The sequence below is a fragment of the Podarcis raffonei genome, chromosome 8 (genome assembly GCF_027172205.1).
Source record: "Podarcis raffonei isolate rPodRaf1 chromosome 8, rPodRaf1.pri, whole genome shotgun sequence".
Lineage (NCBI taxonomy): Eukaryota > Metazoa > Chordata > Lepidosauria > Squamata > Lacertidae > Podarcis > Podarcis raffonei.
In genome coordinates, this window is record NC_070609.1 from 66,776,475 (window position 1) to 66,795,087 (window position 18,613).

At 45.7% G+C, this 18,613-nt stretch overlaps 1 long non-coding RNA gene across 1 annotated transcript; it reads left to right on the forward strand.

Annotated features, from left to right (window-relative positions):
* The first annotated feature begins 19 nt into the window (after positions 1 to 19).
* Positions 20 to 3,966, forward strand: LOC128419620 (uncharacterized). The gene is made up of 2 exons (XR_008331886.1): positions 20 to 109; positions 1,891 to 3,966. It is a non-coding gene; the product is annotated as an uncharacterized LOC128419620 (long non-coding RNA).
* The last annotated feature ends 14,647 nt before the right edge of the window (positions 3,967 to 18,613 follow it).

The window sequence follows — 18,613 nt, forward strand, 5'->3', positions numbered from 1 at the left end:
CGTGCGAGGGAGGGAGGGAGGGAGGAGGGCGCGCGAGGCGACCACTCAACGGCCGGCGGCGCCCGAGGGAATAAGAGCTCACGCGGGGAACGGCCTTCCTGGCTCTCGGGTGAGAAGCTCGTCCTCACTGAGGTCTAGAGGGATGGTGATTGGAGGCTTCTAGGGTGGGAGCGCAGCAGGCAGCCCGGCGGCTAGAGCGATGTGTGGGGTCAGGCGCCCTCGCTCCGAGGGGGCTCCGACAAGCAGCTCGTCCTCACTGAGGACTAGCGGCCCCGTGGGGTTGTAGCGCATGCAACCCGCGGCCCTCGCTGAGGACTAGAGGGGTGTGTGGGAGACAGGAAGGTTGCCGTCACGGAGGACTAGGGGGCTTGTGGGGTTATAGGGTCAAAACACAGCAGCATCTGCTCTGTGCGAAGCTAATAGTCTTAAGTGAGTCACGCAGTGCCGGATTTACGTATAAGCTAAACAAGCTATATCTTAGGGCCCCACTCTCTTGGGGGCCCCTCCAAAATTTCACTATTAATATACTTCTTAATTGTATTTCAGTTCAACAATTACTTTGATAAAATACATATTTCGTTATGTGCAAATGGCTTTAGATACCTGTTAGGTCCATAAATTACCATATAGCATATTTTCAACACAAAAAACAGCAACAATTTGTTGTTGACAAAGGACAGCTGGACCAAAAAGGGGCCCCATTACCTTCAGTAGCTTAGGGCCTCCTCAAACCTAAATCCGGCCCTGAGTGAGTGGATAGGCAGATCTCCCCCTCATGGACAACTTGGCAGGGATGTGGGGAGCAAGCAGCCCATCCTTAATGAGGACTAGAGGCAACGTAGAGCACAGCATCCGCTATGCGACTTGCAGTCCTCAGCGAGCAGACCTGAAGCTCGCCCTCACGGAGGACTAGAGGGATGTGGGAGACAGGCAGTTTGTCGCCATTGAGAACTAGGGGGCTGTGGGGTTATAGGGACAAAGCACAGCACTCGCTATGTGGGGCTTGTAGTCTTCAGTGAGTGGATAGGCACCCCCCCTTACTGACAACTTGGCAGGGATGTGGGGAGCAAGCAGCCTGTTCTCAATGAGGACTAGAGACTATGTGGGGTTCTAGTGACTGCGGAAGAAGCTCACCCTCACTGAGGATGAGAGAAGTCTTCAGGTTGTTGCTGTGGTGCTTACAATACTGGTTATACTGGGAGGCCAGGGTTCAAATCCTCCACTCATCCATGAAGTTTGCTGGGTGACCTTTGGCCAGCCACTACCTCTCAACCTAACCTACCTCACAGGGTTGTTGTGAGGCTAAATGAGATGGGGAAAGAACCATGGACAGCACTTTAAGCTCTTCAGAAGAAAGGCAGCATAGCAATGTAACTTTGAAAAAGGAAAAGCTCCCGTTAGCGCCAGCTGGTGTGGCCAGTCATCAGGGATGATGGAATCTGGCGTCCAGGAACATATGCAGAGCCACAGGTTAACTACTCCTGCCCTAGGCAATGCACCCTAAGCTGCAGCCATTTCTCCACTGGCAGTGGCACCAAATTGACCCTGCACCCAAGGGCTTTACAGTGCGGATCACATCACAGGGAGAAGAGAAGACTGAGAAGGTGATATGAGAGCCAAAATCAAGTTTCCAAAGGGCTGCCACATGGAAGACGGAACAAGCTTGTTTTCTGCTGCTCCAGAGGGTAGGACCCAAACCAGTGGGTTCAAACTAGGAAAGGCGATAACAACTAAACCTTAGGAAGAAGTCATTCTTCAGGTCATTCGTTATTCAGATCTAGAAATCCCCCACATTACTTTCTCATGCATGCGCTCTTGGGTTGGGGCAACTGGCTAAAATGTTTTAAATGGTTCTAATTTTGGTTCCTCTGTTTTGTTTTTGTTGGGTAGAAGCTGCAACCTGAGTTTGAGTTCTTCGGTGAGTGGGAGCCAGGATGCTGCTGCTGCTGCTTCATTAATATTATAATTATTTTACTGGTCTTCACTTAATGTTGCCACTAGCTGGTGCTAGAAAGCCATTTATAAAGCATCCTGCACTATAAAGAAAATCTTTTCATTAGTCATTAGTTAATACAGTGGATGGGGTGCAGGTAGAGATAGTGAGGCCCTGCCAAGGAATTCCTGTTGCTCACTTGTTCTGTGATGTCTCATGGAGCAGGGAGTTTTCCAAATATGCCTGCGGTAGGGGAACCTCAGGCACAGGAACTGAATGCAGCCCTCCAGGAGTCATAGAATCATAGCGTTGGAGGGGATCCCAAGGCTTATCTGATCCAACCCCCTGCAATGCAGGAATCTCAACAATCCTCTATCCAATTTGAAACCATACCAGACCCTGCTTATCTTTGCAAATGTGCTAGCTAGGAGTCTCTCTGGTCCCGAAGACTCAACAATTTTGCACCCTCCTTGAGTGCTTTCGCCTGGCTGGAATGTGTCCATGAACTTTGAGCATGCCTTGCTTGTCTGTATGGAGGGCAGACAGGGAGCAGGATGAGCATGTGTGGAAACTAGCCTACTGAACAAAGTTACCATATTTTTCCGTCTATAAGATGCCCCATGTATAAGATGCCCCCTATTTTGGGGTCTTAGATTTAAGAAAATGGGGGGAGATGTATCTGTGTATAAGACACCCCTTAATTTTTGACATTATCTTTTAGGGAAAAAACCTAGTCTTATACACGGGAAAATACTGTACATTGGTCCACCCATTTCTGCATCTGACCCTGCCCACCACTGTCATGTGGCCCCCCAGACATTTGCCCAGATTTGAATGCAGCCCTCAGGTCCTCACTCCTGGAATATGTCATCAATTGTTATTAGCTGCCCTCTGTCCTGCCACCCTGAAAAACGTTAGTTAGAAACACCCCCATTCCCCACTTCTAGGGGTGCCTAGGATAATTGCCTAGGATTATATTGTTGATATTTCTTTTATTTATTTGTTCAAATTTGGGACTCCCCCTGTCCTTTTTTCATATTGATTAAGCAACATTGGGGTGAAGCTTCACACATATTGTATCAAGTTTTTCAGGGGGAGATATTTTTCAGCCAACACACAGGACCATATTTGTGGACCAGTAACACACACACACACAAATAATGTTGCGGTCATCATACAATCGCAGCAAGATTTTTCAATAAAACAGTGTTTTATCAGTTCTCATGTGTTTACTGATGTGCACATGTACACAGAAAAATCAGGAAGGTTGCAATGGTGCTGTCTTAGCTCTCCCTGGAGGATAAGGAATTCAAACTCATTTTCTTCCAAAATCTTTAATGCTCAAATCAGTACTGTGCATGGCTAAGCAAGCTAAGACATTGATCCAGCAAGTGACATGCCCCCTTGTGTCCCATTATATAGGAGCGGACTGGGCAAGCAAACTAGAATTGGAGGGTTGGACCTGAGCACTTGCAACTCCCAACCAGCCCCTCCAGGATGTCTGCTCTGGACTCAAGACAGATGCAGATGAAAGGGAATGATGAAACTGCAGCAAAGGGGGCATGCTTGAATTTGAGAATCCATTTTAGAAACTGCTCTAGTCAAACTGGAATCCAGGAAGAGCTGGGCATCAGATGGGGAGCAAACAAAAGGAGCGATACAGGAACGGAACTGGAGAAATTCTCTCACCACAATCGCTGACAGCTCCATCCCATGGGTGGAACCTGATGCGACTGCAGCCTTCCCTCTTTCCCACATTGCCGAAGAATGCTTTGTTGGTTGGAATGTGAAGAACATGCCAAGCATTTCAAATGCCCCAATGCTGCTGGAGGAACGTGCTGGAAGATAACAGGAAACAGTCCTGTTTTCCTAATCTGAGTGAAGCATGAAGCCCTTCAGGGACAAGACAGAAGAGGCTGTTTTGTGTTCTCATATTTGCAATTGTTTCAGCTACTCCTGCTTTCTGACACCTGTTCAAAGTACTGAGTTGTATCCAACGTTGGTCTTACTCCAAGTAAACCTACTGAAATTAATGGGCATGACTCACTGGCCCATCTCTCTCAGTGTTGTCTGCGCTGCCCCTACTCTTAAGAGTTTTAGACAAGGGTCTGTTCTAGTCCTAGGATATTCTGTGGATCAAAGCAGGTACCTTCTGGATGCAAAGCAGATACTCTGCCACCAAGCTACAGCCTGCCCCTTCCTTAACTTACGTCTGTTAATTTCAATTTCATTTCAGTGGGTCTACTCTGAGTAGGTGGATGCTACCCATTGCCACTGTTCTATTTGCCTTTCCTAGTGGTGCCTTTGGAAACATTCTCCTAGAGTGTTCACATGCACATTGTGAACCTTTTCAGCCTGAGATCTTCAAAAGTTTGGCCTGGTGCAAACTGAGCCTTATGTACATTCTCGTAGGTGCATCCACATAGACACCAGTGCTTTGCTCTCAGCCTTCCATGGCCATTTCCCCAGATAGTAAATAATTGAGTTTGGTTGATTGAGTGTACTTCCACACTAAACTCTGCGCCAGGCGGTTTACAGCAAACATTCAAAACATCAAAATGCAGGGCATTGTAAAGACAAATATACAAAATACAGAGTGTGCCAGTAAATTCAAAAATGATAAAAAACACCAGTTTAGAAAACACATAATCAATTCAATATCACAAAACAAAAATCTATTCTAGACTGAAGTACATAAATTCAAAGCAAAACCAGAGTTAACCGACAATGAAGTTTCTGATACTGGTCTTGCTCGCTGCACTCCTAGGAGCCTGGCTTAAATACAGTGGTACCTCGGGTTAAGTACTTAATTCGTTCCAGAGGTCCGTTCTTAACCTGAAACTGTTCTTAACCTGAAGCACCACTTTAGCTAATGGGGCTTCTTGCTGTTGCCACGCCGCCGCCACATGATTTCTGTTCTCATCCTGAAGCAAAGTTCTTAACCCGAGGTACTATTTCTGGGTTAGCGGAGTCTGTAATCTGAAGCATATGTAACCCGAAGTACCACTGTACAGTTTGGAGAGGAGGGGCAGGTGTTATGCAGCTGGCTCCCACATCTTTTCTCCAGAGGAGGCTGACAGCGCCAAAAGTTTAATGACAGGGCAGTTGTGATAAGTCTCTTCCGCAGCCTCCTTTGTACAGGTCTGTATGTCAGGGCTGAGCTTTAAGTAAGTGGCAGTGACTGCACCGAAGGCAAAAAGACCTCTCCTCTTCAGGTTAAGTGAAACAGGAAGCCTCTTTCATGTCCTGGAAAGCCCAAATGTCATTCTGGAGGGAACGGCAGCCCAGAATCTGAGAAAGCTTTATTTGCCTGCTTGATGTCCTAAGTTGTAGTTCTACTAGCTCACCACATGAGGGTAGCTGCCCAGACAGCTAAAGGTTTTCCATTCTAGTGTTTCCACAATCACAATGCAAAGTTCAGAGAAGCATGATGCTAATATTCATTGCCTCTGCTACTTGGAAAGCATGACTCTTCCCTGTTAGTGGTCGAGAAAGGGGATGATGTCACTATTCCAAAAGAGGCAAGGAGGCTTTTCAGTCCTTGGAGCCCTAATCCAGAACAGGATCGGTGTTGCTGAGCTCTGGTGCGGTCCTTGCTCCCCTCCTGTTGAAATGTTTCCATTGACAGCTGTCTAATCCATCTGTGCTTATTTTTGGGTTTTGCATGTTAGCGAGTGGCACATCTTATCCCTGGACCCCTATCCTGCCCTGCAGCCAAGCTGCGGAACCCAAGCCGCAGGTGTAAAAGAACAGGTGCATTGCAAAAGGGTTGCTTACGGAGCAGATTGCTTGAGCATGCCCCCTGCCCCCAAGCCCTTTCTCCACTGCCGAGGAACACAAACTGCAGACACACCAAGTTACAGATAAATCACATGTTGGAGGAAATGGCTTCCTGTAATCAAATATGGGAAATGTGGGGATGCTTTGGCATATGGTATTCTGCAGGGCTCTGGCGTTTAAATCAGGGAAGGTTCCGTTGCTTCTGACATCACCAGTTTGTTTCACCAGCATAGGTTTCAGTGACTTAACCTGGTTAGTTCCATGTGCTTCAAGGACAACCTTGTGCAACCTGATGCTCTCTGGATATTGTTCAACCACAACTCCTTACCACACAAGGCAGAGATGGCCACCAATTTAGATAGTTTAGGATTAGACAGATTCATGGAGGAGATGGCTTTGCACTGCCTTGACAGTTAAAGGCAGCAATGCTTCTGAATACAGTGGTACCTCTAGTTGCGGACCTAATCGGTTTTGGGGTGCCGTTTGCACCCTGAAAAGTTCGCAACTAAAGCACCTCTTCTGCGCATGTGCGTGGCGTGATCGAGCGCTTCTGCATGGGCGTGAAGCATGCAGATTGCTTCTGTGCATGCGCAGGTGGCAAACCCGGAAGTAAACACTTCTGGGTTTGCCGCGTTCGTAAGCTGAAAGTCCGTAACGAGCAGAACGCAACATGAGGTATGACTGTACCAATTGCTGGAAAACACTGGAAGGGAGAGTGTTCCTTTGCTCAGGTCCTGCTTGGAGGTTTCCCACAGGCCTCTGGTTGGCCACTGTGAGAGCAGGATGGTGGACTTAATGTGCCTTTATAATAATTTAATAATAATAATTATTATTATTTGTATGCCACTCATCTGACTGGGTTGCCCCCAGACACTCTGGGTGACTCCCAACAGAATACTAAAAACATGATAAAACATCAAACATTAAAAGCTTCCCTAAACAGGGCTGCCTTCAGATGTCTTCTAAAAGTCAAATATTTATTTCATAGACATCTGATGGGAGGGCATTCCAGAGGATGGGTGCGACTACTGAGAAGGTCCTCTGCCTGGTTCTCCGTAACCTCACTTCTCATAGTGAGGAAACGTTCAGAAGGCTCTTGGTGCTCTTTAGCCTGATCCAATAGGCTCATATGTTTTTATGTTCTTAACACCTGTCACCACCCAGCCAGCATGACCAGTGGTCTGTGATGGTAGGAGTTATACTCCAGGAACAGATGGGCCTTTGACCTGTTCCATTGGGCTCTTAGGTTCTTACCTTCAAGGGCAGCCCATTGTAGAGTGCATTGCAGTAGTCCAGTCTATCAGGCCATGGAATACCATGTGCACACGCACAGTTCTCATGCTGCTTTTACTATATATGCTTACAAGTAGTTCTGTTGCGCTCAGGTCCTGCTCACTAGCTTCCCAAGGACATCTGACTGGCCACTGCGAGAACAGAGTGCGGGACTCGATGGGCTTTTGGCTTGATCCAGCAGGCACTTCTTATGCTCTTATGCTAGCTTCTTGTCTCGCTGGAAGGGACGTTGCCTGGCTGAGCAACTGAGTGCTTGCTCCTTGCCCCTCCTTGGCCACCTCTACTTGACCTTCTTGAATGTCAGCTGCTACTTTGGGAACTTACCTCCTGCTTGCCTTCGATTACACCCTGCCTTCCTCCATCACTTTGGATAATTGGCGGCTGCTTATGCAACTTGACCTTTCACTGCACTGCTGCTCTCTTCTGGCCCGCATCAGACAGCATCCAGCTGGCCTCTCTTGGCTGCTGTCACACTGGTGTGGGTTTCCTGCTGGCTTAGGGATCCTGTAGCTCTCCACACTTTGTGGAACTCCATCTCCCATCGTCATCCCTGACCATTTGGCCCTGGTGCTTGGGGCTGATGAGCTTTGGAGGCCAACATCTAGAGAACCACAAGTTCCCCATCACTGGTTTGCTGTAATGCTAGGGCAGCTAACTTTTTTCAGCCTAGTGGCTTCATCTCCCTCTGCTCCTCAAGAAGACCATTTCAATGTCCTGGTTTGGCATCTCCATAGATCTCCTGCTCTGCAGTAGTCCTGAGGCCCAGATTATTGTTGCCAATAATCAGGAATTCTGGAGGAATAGATACCTCCCCACTTCAGGGACAACTCCAACTGTGTTAGCGATGGCTATGTCCTCCCTCCACTGTGGGAGGCAGTATGCCTCTGAATATCAGTTGCTGGTAAGTCACAGGTGGGTAGAGAGCTGTTGCATTCAAGTTCTGCTTGCAATCCATATAGTTTCTCCCACAGACAGGTTTGCGAGGCTGGGTGGAGAGCTTTACTTTCTTATTCCCTTACACATGAAAAGAAGGGAGAACCAATATGGGCAGGTGGTTTAAAAAAAACTTTTCTTTTCTCAGGTTTTAATCAACACATTGTGGCTGGCTTTTTGAGCTGCTTTGGAACTACTGTTGTTATACTGTGTATTGCTTTGTGCTGTATTCTCTGTTTTATTGAATTTGTATGTAGCCATTTTACAGCATTTTTTATTCAATGGGGAAAAAAGTCCAGCTTTCAGGCTTCCCACTGGGGCATCTGGTTGGCCACTGCAAGAGCAGGATGCTGGATTAGATAGGCCTGATCCAGAAGGACTCATCATGTTCTTATAATGTCCAAACAAGAAGTTGGAACATGTCACACCACTGTATCCTGATGAGTGATGAACCGTCAGGGCAAGCCATCCATATGATGTTAGACTACAATTCCCAACATCCCTGAACCTGCTACCTGGGGTTGATGGTGCCTTGCTTACCCAGCTTTAGGAAGGCAGCAAGAGCACAGTGGGGTGGGTGTGCCAAAAAAGGCATCGAGGGCTACACATTGGACACCCCTTCTCTGGGGCATCTGGTTGGCCACTGTAACAGCACCATGTTGGACTACATGGACTTTTGTCCTGATTCAGAACAGCTCTCCTTAAATGCCATCATTTCCCCCTCGTTTTCTTCAGGATTCTCCCTGGGCAAACAGATCCTAAATATTCAGACAGTTGTATTTACTCTTTTAAAACAAGCAAACACAGTTTAAGTTGTTGGCTGAACCAGTGCTATTTTGGTCTGTTTGGACCCAATCAAATATTTATTCTGGTTCACACCTCTGTGCCTGCAGGTCGAAGAGAAGCTTAGCTTTGTCCTAAAATTACCTCAGAAGCAGGGCTGTAGCTCCACGGTAGCCTGCCACAGCATCAACACAGGGCATCAATTTCCACCCATGGAGTTGCCCTCATTTGATCTATGCTGCCTGCCAAAATATGTGAGCACAATCTGATCCTGTGCTTCTTCAGGGGTGTGTGTGTGCAGGACAACATCCCAACACAATCGTGCATATGCAGGAATCCCCAAATTTCAGGTTTCCTTGACAGCGCGCCATTATCTGTTATATTAATAGAAACAAATTCACCACACGCCACTACTAGAACATATCCAAGGAAGCTGGATGTTGGACGATTCAGGATAGATGACAGAAAGCACAGCTTCACACAGTGCAGATTTAAACTAGGGAACTCACTCCCACAGAAGGTGGTGATGGCCACCAACCTGGATGGTTTTAAAAGATTTTGCTCGGTGGGCTGGTGGGCTGAATTTGGGCCCCAGGACTGGGGATTCCGCAACCCCGTTTAACCCTAACCAAAGAACAAACAGCCCTTCAGCTTGGGAATCAGAAGAGAGCAGACTATTATGGGAGTCAGTGAATATGATGTACAGCAGGAATAAAAAGAGCCTTCACCAAGGTGTAAGGTATGGGAAAGGGCAGTGATGCTCTGTATAAAAATAGGAGTGTCCCAAGCAAAATGTTGGAAAGGATGAGTTATCTTTGGCTTGCATGTTTGGAGAACAAACTTCGGAAACTTCCTTGAGCTTTTCTCAGTGCCGGATTTACGTATGAGCTAAACAAGCTATAGCTTAGGGCCCCACTCTCTTGCCCCCCCCCAAAAAAAAACTAAAGGAAAAAAACAACTGGATGTACATTTCCAAAATATAAGATTAAAAAAACAAATAAAATAAAACCTACATACAGCAACAGTGTTTTGTGTTGTTTAGGCTCCTATGATGTAAGTAATGGGCCCCGCCTGCTAGCCTGCTCCCTAAAATATCACTGGTTTGCTCATTTCTATATATAGGGTGCCTACATTCTGCATGGACTGGGTGCATGGCATATATTCAACACAAAAAACAGTGACAACTTGTTGTTGACAAAGGACAGCTGGACATATAAAGGGCCCCATTACTTTCAGTAGCTTAGGGCCTCATCAAACCTAAATCCGGCCCTGGCTTTGCTGAACATGCTGGTCAAAGCCCATGTGAGTCAAATTGGTGCAGTTTGAAGTTGGCTCATAAACTCCAGCTGTGCATGACTGAAGAGGCGTGCGATGCCTCAGGGGACAATCTGAGATAAAGACAATCATTTTGAGGTCCAAATGAGACACCATCTGTGCCAGGGGCAGGAAAACTCTGGCTCAGGCAGAGGAACCAGGGGCCTGATGCACAGCTTGTGCCTGTAACAACATTGCTGGGAGGATGCAGAGTGCAGAGCCCAGCGCAGCCCAGCATGTCTGCAATGGCCAGCGGCTCCTCTTCTGGCCACTGAAGTTGCGCTGTGCTGGGCTCCATGCTCGTCTGCTTCTGTCCCCTCAACACTGAGGGGGCCCAGCCCATTCCCAATAAATATGGGGTGGGGGGGACAGCTTGGTCCCATAGAGCCAGTGCCCCTGGGCTTGGGGGGGCTCTAGGTCTCATTATGGGACTCTCAGGACTCTTCCAGGCCACACCCCTCTCTCCAAACCACACCTCTTATTGGTCCTGCTGTGAAGGCTTTTGACTGGGTGGGGTGTGCCCTTGAAATGTGATAATGTCAAAATGGAGTGCTTGTGTGTAGCTGGAATTGTGTGGCTGGAACTGTAGGCTACTGAGCAAAGGTAAGAGTTGCATCCATTGCATACAGCCCCTGGAAGGCTTTTCTGAAAGGAATGTCAACCCCAGGCAGGGAAAAGTTACCTTCTGATGATTCATGCACTTAAAAGTAAATAAGCAGGTGTGTGTGTGTGTGTAGGGTCCCAATTGGGACCCTTGTGTGTGCTTAAGTGTGTAGCAAGGATTTAACCTTTCCCCTCCCACTGTGAGTCGAGTCTCTGTGATTGCTCTTTGCATTGGAAAATAAAATATTCCATTGGTGCAACCTTGCCAACTCCATGGCTAATTTTGGGTCATGTCTGGCTTAGCCCATGACAAACAGGATAGCGGGCACTTGCCCTCTGTTGTTGAAATTCCACAGAGGCTACCACCCCCACTTCCCCTTCCTCTCTTGAAGTTGCTCAGGAGAGGAAGAGGAAGCAAGCCATGCGCTTGACATATTGTAGGCTGTGGCAAATGTCAGAGCTGGATGGCACCCAGGAGATCAGCTCATCCCACCCGCTGCCATGATGCAAGGCAACGACTTTGCAAAGAGCCACTCATCCAGAAATGAAAGAGGCTTCCCCCATATCATTTCTCGATTGGCTTTGCGCTGCTCTCTCTTCCACTCCTGCTCAAAGCCTAAAATTAGTTCTGAAATTGGTGACACTCACAGTCTGGGATGGGGAAATCTGTCAATTTGCATCTCTCATTTTTCTAGTCTTCAATTTTGTTCTCCACATTTCCGCATCAGTTTGTGTGTGTGTGTTTTAAAAAAGTCTTTTGCTGTTAATTTTAAATGTTCTTAATTGTTTTTAACTGTTTTTAATTTCTAATATTTCTTGAAACTGCTTAGAGGTCTTAATACAATCAAGTGGTAAATAAGTGTGATTCAGTAAAAATAAAATAAATTCACCTGGGTCAGAAGGAGCAGGTACAGACTTCAGCAATATTTTGTAATATGGTGCAACCTGTGCATGGCTAATATTTTGTGCCCCCAAATGGATCTTCTCAATTTCCACCCCCTCAGCTTGGTGCCTTCTGCAGGGAAACTGTCCACATGGCCCTAAATCCAGCACTGGAAGAAGGCAGTCATGGAACCCAATCTACACCCCTTCAATTTATCTGAAGGCAGTTGGGGAGACTTTAAACTCGAAAGCAGGATAAAACAAGCATTTTCTGGCACAATTTATTCTGATTGTAAACATTCAGAATCTCCCAGTGCAGTTTGTAAAATCCGAGTTTCCAAAATTCAAAATTTCCCAGTGCAGAATCTATCACAACCCTATTTTACTCTCCCTCCCCAAAGAGAGCAGAATAATAATAAATTATTATTATTATTTAAAAATGACTTTGAAAGAGATCTCTCTCTTGAAAAACAAAACAAAAACAGCAAACAGTGCAGCCTGATAAATCACTGCTCAGAAGTATGACTCACTTAATTTAATGAGGTTTACTCTTCGGGTTTAGGGTTGCAGCCCAAAGTCATCCCTATAGCAGGATTGGCAAGCCTCTGGCCCGCCAGACATTGCTAGACCACAACTCCCAATCATCATTGGCCATGTTTGCTGGGACTGATGGGATTTGGAGTCCAAACACATCTGGAGGGCCCTCAGGTCACCATTTTTAGGGCTGATGGTTTTTTCTAAAAATACAATTTTGGGGTTTTTATTTAAAAAGCTCTACAACTTTTGAGGTGTCTTGGTTTTTACTTTTTGAAATATGGCAACCCTGCCATTTTGCCAGCCCTATAGGAAACAAAGTGCAGAAACCATCTTTTTTCAGGAATTCCTACTAGCAACATACTTTTTTATATATTGCCTGTAAACAGCACTGTTAGGAGACAGCCTTGTGCATTGTTCTTTTCAAAATCTTCCCTACAAAATCTTCCCCACCTCACCCCTCTTGTATCTATTTTAGGTGAAGAAATGCTCAATTTTTAAGGCATATTTGTATTTTAAAAAGCTTGCTCCAGGAAATTGCGTGAGATCTCCTCCGTGGGCTTATAAGTCCTCAAATTGCTCTCTGTCCGTGATCATCTTCCATGGTTAGCATGGGAGGAGACTCACTCAAAAAAGGAAGAAATCTTCTGATGTATTTCCTCTTTCTCTCTTCAGTGAGTTTCAGGGACTGTTAAAAAGAAGAAGAAAAATAAGGATGGAGAGGGCAGTTATTTTGCCAGAATATAGGTTCTATGCTTGCCTTAGCAGCATTAGGCAAAATGTCATTGTACAAAGTGTGCTCTGGGAAATGTGAATTAGGTAGGTTTATATTAGAAGTCTAAGTGAACTGAGTCTCTCCTCATCTCTGCACCATAGTACAGAGCTTTCGAAACTGGGTCGTGACACATTAGTGTGTCAGCTGAAGTGTGTAGGTTTTTTCATGTGAACATTCCCTGCGCTCCTCCAGGGGCCGGAAAGGGGTTGGTTTAACCCCCGGTTTGCTAGTAAAACTGAATTAGGTAAAGGTAAAGGGACCCTGGCCATTAGGTCTAGTCGTGGCCGACTGGGGTTGTGGCACTCATCTCGCTTTATTGGCCGAGGGAGACGGCATACAGCTTCCGGCTCATGTGGCCAGCATGACTAAACCGCTTCTGGCGAACCAGAGCAGCACACGGAAACACCGTTTACCTTCCCTCCCAAGCGGTACCTATTTATCTACTTGCACTTTGACATGCTTTCGAACTGCTAGGTTGGCAGGAGCAGGGACCGAGCAATGGGAGCTCACCCCGTCGCAGGGATTTGAACCGCCGGCCTTCTGATCGGCAAGTCCTAGGCTCTGTGGGTTAACCACAGCACCACCCGTGTCCCAAAACTGAATTACTGTGTCACAAAATGATGCATGTCTAAAAAGTGTGTCACCAACGTGAAAAGTTTGGAAAGCCCTGCCATAGTGTCTGCTTTGTGCAATACTTACGAGTACCTCCCCATTTTCTTCACAATGAAAAGGATAATCCCTGTGGCGACTGCGATAGCAGCAATGACTCCAAAGATGATGCCAACCAGTGTAGCCGTTTCCAGGCCATCTGCAGAGAGGGGAATTCAAATGGCCAAGTTCAACATCAAATCAGCATCGACACCTTGAAAGTTACAGTCATGCCACGAACTCCAAAGAGGAAAATTGCTACATCCCTGGGGTCAGTTCCTGGTGGATTTTGCTTGGCAACCCTGAGAGTAATAGATGCACGTTGATCTGAGAGGAGTAGAAAGGCATAAAATGTGTCTGATCATCCTGGCAGATTTGGTGAGAGGGGTTTAATGAAGATTCTGTTCAGATCTTGGTAACGGGAGCAAAACAGGAGGATATGGGTCACTAACTCAGCCTCTCCAGTGTTGCATTTTGTCAAGGATGGCAACCTATGGATTATTCTCCAGCTTGGGTTTTACTGTAAGGTTTTCTCATCTCACACTCACCCTGGGGACAGGTCTCAGAAGCTTCTTTGTATTTGGGGAGTAGCTTACATACAACTCAACCTTGATTTCAGCCTCAAGGTGCACATTGATCCCTTTTTATAGTCATTTCTCAGATTTTTATTTTTTTATTTTGTAGGAGAAGTGAGGGAACGATTCACAGTTACAAAAAGCAAAATGAAACCGCTAGGTTGGAAATGTCATTCTATAGGTATGTGCCCGGGATGTGATCAGTCCTTTCCTGGTTGATGCGTTGTTACCTTATCGAGGTCAGGTCATTCCTGAGGAATGTGGGAGGAATGTGGCTGGTGGAAGCATGTGCCACACGGAGAATTAAGAACATGCAGTTCTGTATCCAGCTGATAAACAAACCCAGACCTCTGAAAGAAAACGCAGGAGTCGCTCCAAATTTTGTACAAAACCCACAGGAGCAGACACTGGAGAGACCTGTCAGGAGTAAGCATGGACCAATGGTACCAAATAGTATGGGAAACAGCCCTACTAGAAAAATTAACTAATAAACTGAAACTGACACGGGGACAAACAGAAGAAGACGCCTTCACCCCGGTATGGCTCCCCTTTATCACATACACAGCCCAACAGGACAATGACAATAATCCACCAACAGCATACAAATCAATATGGCTAACCTGATCCAAAACACACACACACCTCACTCACACACGAAAACAAAGATCACCACAGCCAATCACAAGCAAACAATCACACCCTAGGCCAACCCCAACCTCTCTCACCACCAAAGGAACACAAGTGAACAACACAAGCAACGCTGACACCAAACTCTACATACATTAAACATAATGGAAACACCGCCACCCAACCCCACCCCCATCCATCTTCCCTCTCTCCACCCCCCCTTTCTTTTTTCTTTCTTTTTTCTTCTCCCCCTAATGCCTCAACAAATGAAACGGATTTGTAAAAATGTTACATGGAAGAAGAAGAAAAAAATACGAGGCACTACACTTCTGTAAAACAAGAAAATCCTTAATAAAAAATATTTTTAAAAAAACCCACAGGAGGACATCTCCACGCATCATCACAGATGCAGTCGTCAGCTTTTCGGGGGCTGACTTTGAAATAAAGTGTCACTGTGAGCTGCGCAGCCTTCTGAAGTCAGACCTTGTGATGGAATGTGAAACCAGGGCACAGCATCTAATTTGGAAATTTGATGCAAACATTTCACACTACATTTGTTATTAGTGCTTGCCTGTGGCAGAGGTGGGGAAGGAGAGCCTTCTGAGCTAAACTAGGCTGGTGAGGTCCATGGTCAGATTGCCTGATGTCTGTTTTTAGCTACCAGGGAGTGGGGGGGGGGTCTGGACCAGGGGCAGAGGGCAAGTGTGAAGCTGTTTGCCCCCTACAGTATTTCCTTCTGAAATCTCTTTTCACATCTAAAGCTGGTAGGAGATGCAAAGGCGCTTGGTTAGAGCCAGGTACAATATACCGTATTTTGTGCTCTATAAGACTCACTTTTTCCCTCCTAAAAAGTAAGGGGAATTGTGTGTGCGTCTTATGGAGCGAATGCAGGCTGCACAGCTATCCCAGAAGCCTGAACAGCAAGAGGGATTGCTGCTTTCACTGCGCAGCGATTCCTCTTGCTGTTCTGGCTTCTGAGATTCAGATTTCCCCCCCCTTGTTTTCCTCCTCCAAAAACTAGGTGCGTCTTGTGGTCTGGTGCGTCTTATAGAGCGAAAAATACGGTATACTGTGAGCAGCATATACGGTAAATTAAAACAAGAACAAAAAATAATTGGATGATTAATAGTGATTAAAGAAAAGTTCCTCTCCTAGGGTTGCAGGAATTTCCTGGACATATACAGAATACTTCATTCGGCAGCAGTGTCTGGGCGGAAAAGGGTAGTGCCATTTTTGCAATTTTGCCAAAAGAACTCAACTTTGGGCAAAACTAAATAAAAGCTCAACATTTTTGGCCAAAAAGAAAAAAGCTGTCTGGATTTTTCGCTGTTTGAAATATGGCAACCCTACTCTCCCTCTCTCATAGCACATGGAATTCGTGGATACACAGCACATGGTTCAACTATGGAATCATAAAGCTGTGGAAATGGAAGGGATTACCAAGGGTCCTCTAGTCCAGCCCCCTGCAGTAGAATTCACTTAGAATCATAGAATCATCGGATTCCCTTTAGAAAAAAGGAACTGACATTTTTGCAGTGATGGGAAATGCATTGAAAAGTGCATGCTGGTTAGGGTGAATGCCGATTGTCATATAATCTCCCATCAAACAAATCAGAATGAATAACCAATATAATTGAACCTCTACATAGGTTTGTGCAAGCAGATTGGCAAATCTTTATGCTCATGTTTTAATGTCCTCGAGGCTTCCTTCCTGTGCTGCAGTCCACAGTGCACAAGGGATTGAGGTGTCACAGTGGTGCTAAGTAGCCAGCAATGATTTCTCTGTAATAATCAGAATCTGGCTGCCTTCCAGTGAACATGAAAAGGGTTTCTACTTCATCAGGAAAGAGGGCCTGTTGCCGGATTCATTACATGAGAGGGCTGAGGCTCATTAGCATGCCTGTAGGTTCAAAGACGGATTAAGGTAATTTAAGAAAGGAACCTAATCACTCAGTGCTGTTCTTTGGATTAAGTTTGGCTTCAGTCGTCTGCCAGGCATGGGCCAAGGAGATGACAGTACACTTTTGGACCAGATAGCTAATTTGGGATGCTACCCAATACATCGTTATGTAACTATTAATTCACCTTTGGCTTGAAACCGAAATCTCAGCCTGTGGAGCACTCTTCCAATGGCTGGCTAGACTAACTAGCTTGTTTCATGAAACTGGCAGGGATGTATTTATTTTTTAAAATTATTTTAAACAGCTTTGTAATTTGTTAAAAAAGAAGCCAAAATGATAGTGTCTGTATAGAGAATAGGGAGTCCTGGCCATCGCACCCACATACGACAACTCCCAACATCCCTGTCTATTTGCCATGCTGCAGGGCACGCTCCGCCAATGTGCATGGGGAGGGAACCCCCATGCAAACTGGGTGTCACCCGCAGAACCTCTGTCTCTATGATGCATTGTAGGGCTGGATGAACCCTTTGGGCCATTCCAACTGTACAATTCTATGATTTTGGTGCTGATTTTTGCTGCCTAGGGATGGTATGTTTTGCTAGAACAAGCAACGCCCTTTCATTAAGACCTATTACATTGAGAAGAAAAATACACTCAAGTGTTTAATGTATCTGGGAGCGGAAAACTATGTGGGTTGTGAGTACAGTATAGCTTCTCTGTAGTGAGTATAGTGATATATTTCACTGCAGCGAGTATCAGGAAAACCTTTCCTGTTCACTTTTGTCGTAACCAGTAATGGTTGATGGCTCTAAGGATCCAGTTTGCATTTGATAGCCTTGCCTGTCTTCCATCTAGCCAAATAAAAAACTATTCTGCAACATGTTTTCCTTGCGTTTTGCTGGTATTGAATAGCTATTGCTGTAGCACACTGTTCTTTTTCTGATCTTACGTTATGCTTTATTGCTTTTAAAATTTGCAAGCAGCATGTGTCTTATTAATTGAATAAATAATAAGAATCATAATCTTTCACATATATGTGTGTGTGTGAGAAAGAGGTGGACATTTTTAAATTTTTCAGACTTCCCCCAGTACTTTGTTTACATGGGAAAAAATCCATTTCCTAAGTGCATTAGCAAACAAGTTAACAAAAAGAGAGGACTAGATACCATCTGCAAATGCAATCTTAGGCAGGCTTGACAGTTTCAAAGTTTTTGGTTTTGTTTATTAAGCAGTGGCGTAGCGTGGGTTGTCAGCACCCAGGGCAAGGCAAGTAATTTGCGCCCCCTAACCCGTGGATTTGCGCCCCCTAAGCCGTGGATTTGCCCTAACCCCAGATGTTGCACCCGGTGCGGCCAGCCCCCCCTGCACTCCCACACTACGCCACTGTTATTAAGCACTAAATTTAGGTAGCTCTCCAGGGCATTAGAAAATCTTCCATTGCAAATGACCCTAAGTTGCATAGGAAACATTTTAGAAACATGCACACCACATACCATCAGATTCTGGTAAGCTTGGGTCAGTTGAGTTTTCAGCATCATCACTGGTTGAGAGGGGACTGTCTGTGGTCACCAGATCATCCAAGGAAGAGCTTTCTGTTGTCACCGGGAACTATGTTCGTTAGTTTTAGGGATATATGTGTTTTAAAGAGAGGAAAACAAAGGCAAGCATCATTCATTTCTATGTCTCTCTTCTTAAAACATGCATAGTGCTGATCCACCTTGATACAACTCTGCTTATGAATGCCAGTATTTAGTTGTTTATTTTGAAACAGTAACAAAATAATCCTATGAAAGTCTTTGCAGAAGGAAGTTCTGCTGATTTCAATGGGACTTGCTTCCAGGTATGCATGTGTAGGATTACAGCCTAAGAGAGAATAGGACATTGAGAGCCAGCATGGAGTAATGGTTAGGGTGTTGGACCAGGACCTGGGAGAGCAGAGTTTGAATCCCCACTCAGCCATGAAGCTTACTTGGTAACTTTAGGTCACTCACCATCTCTTAGTCTAGCCTACCTCACAGGGTTGTTGTGAGGA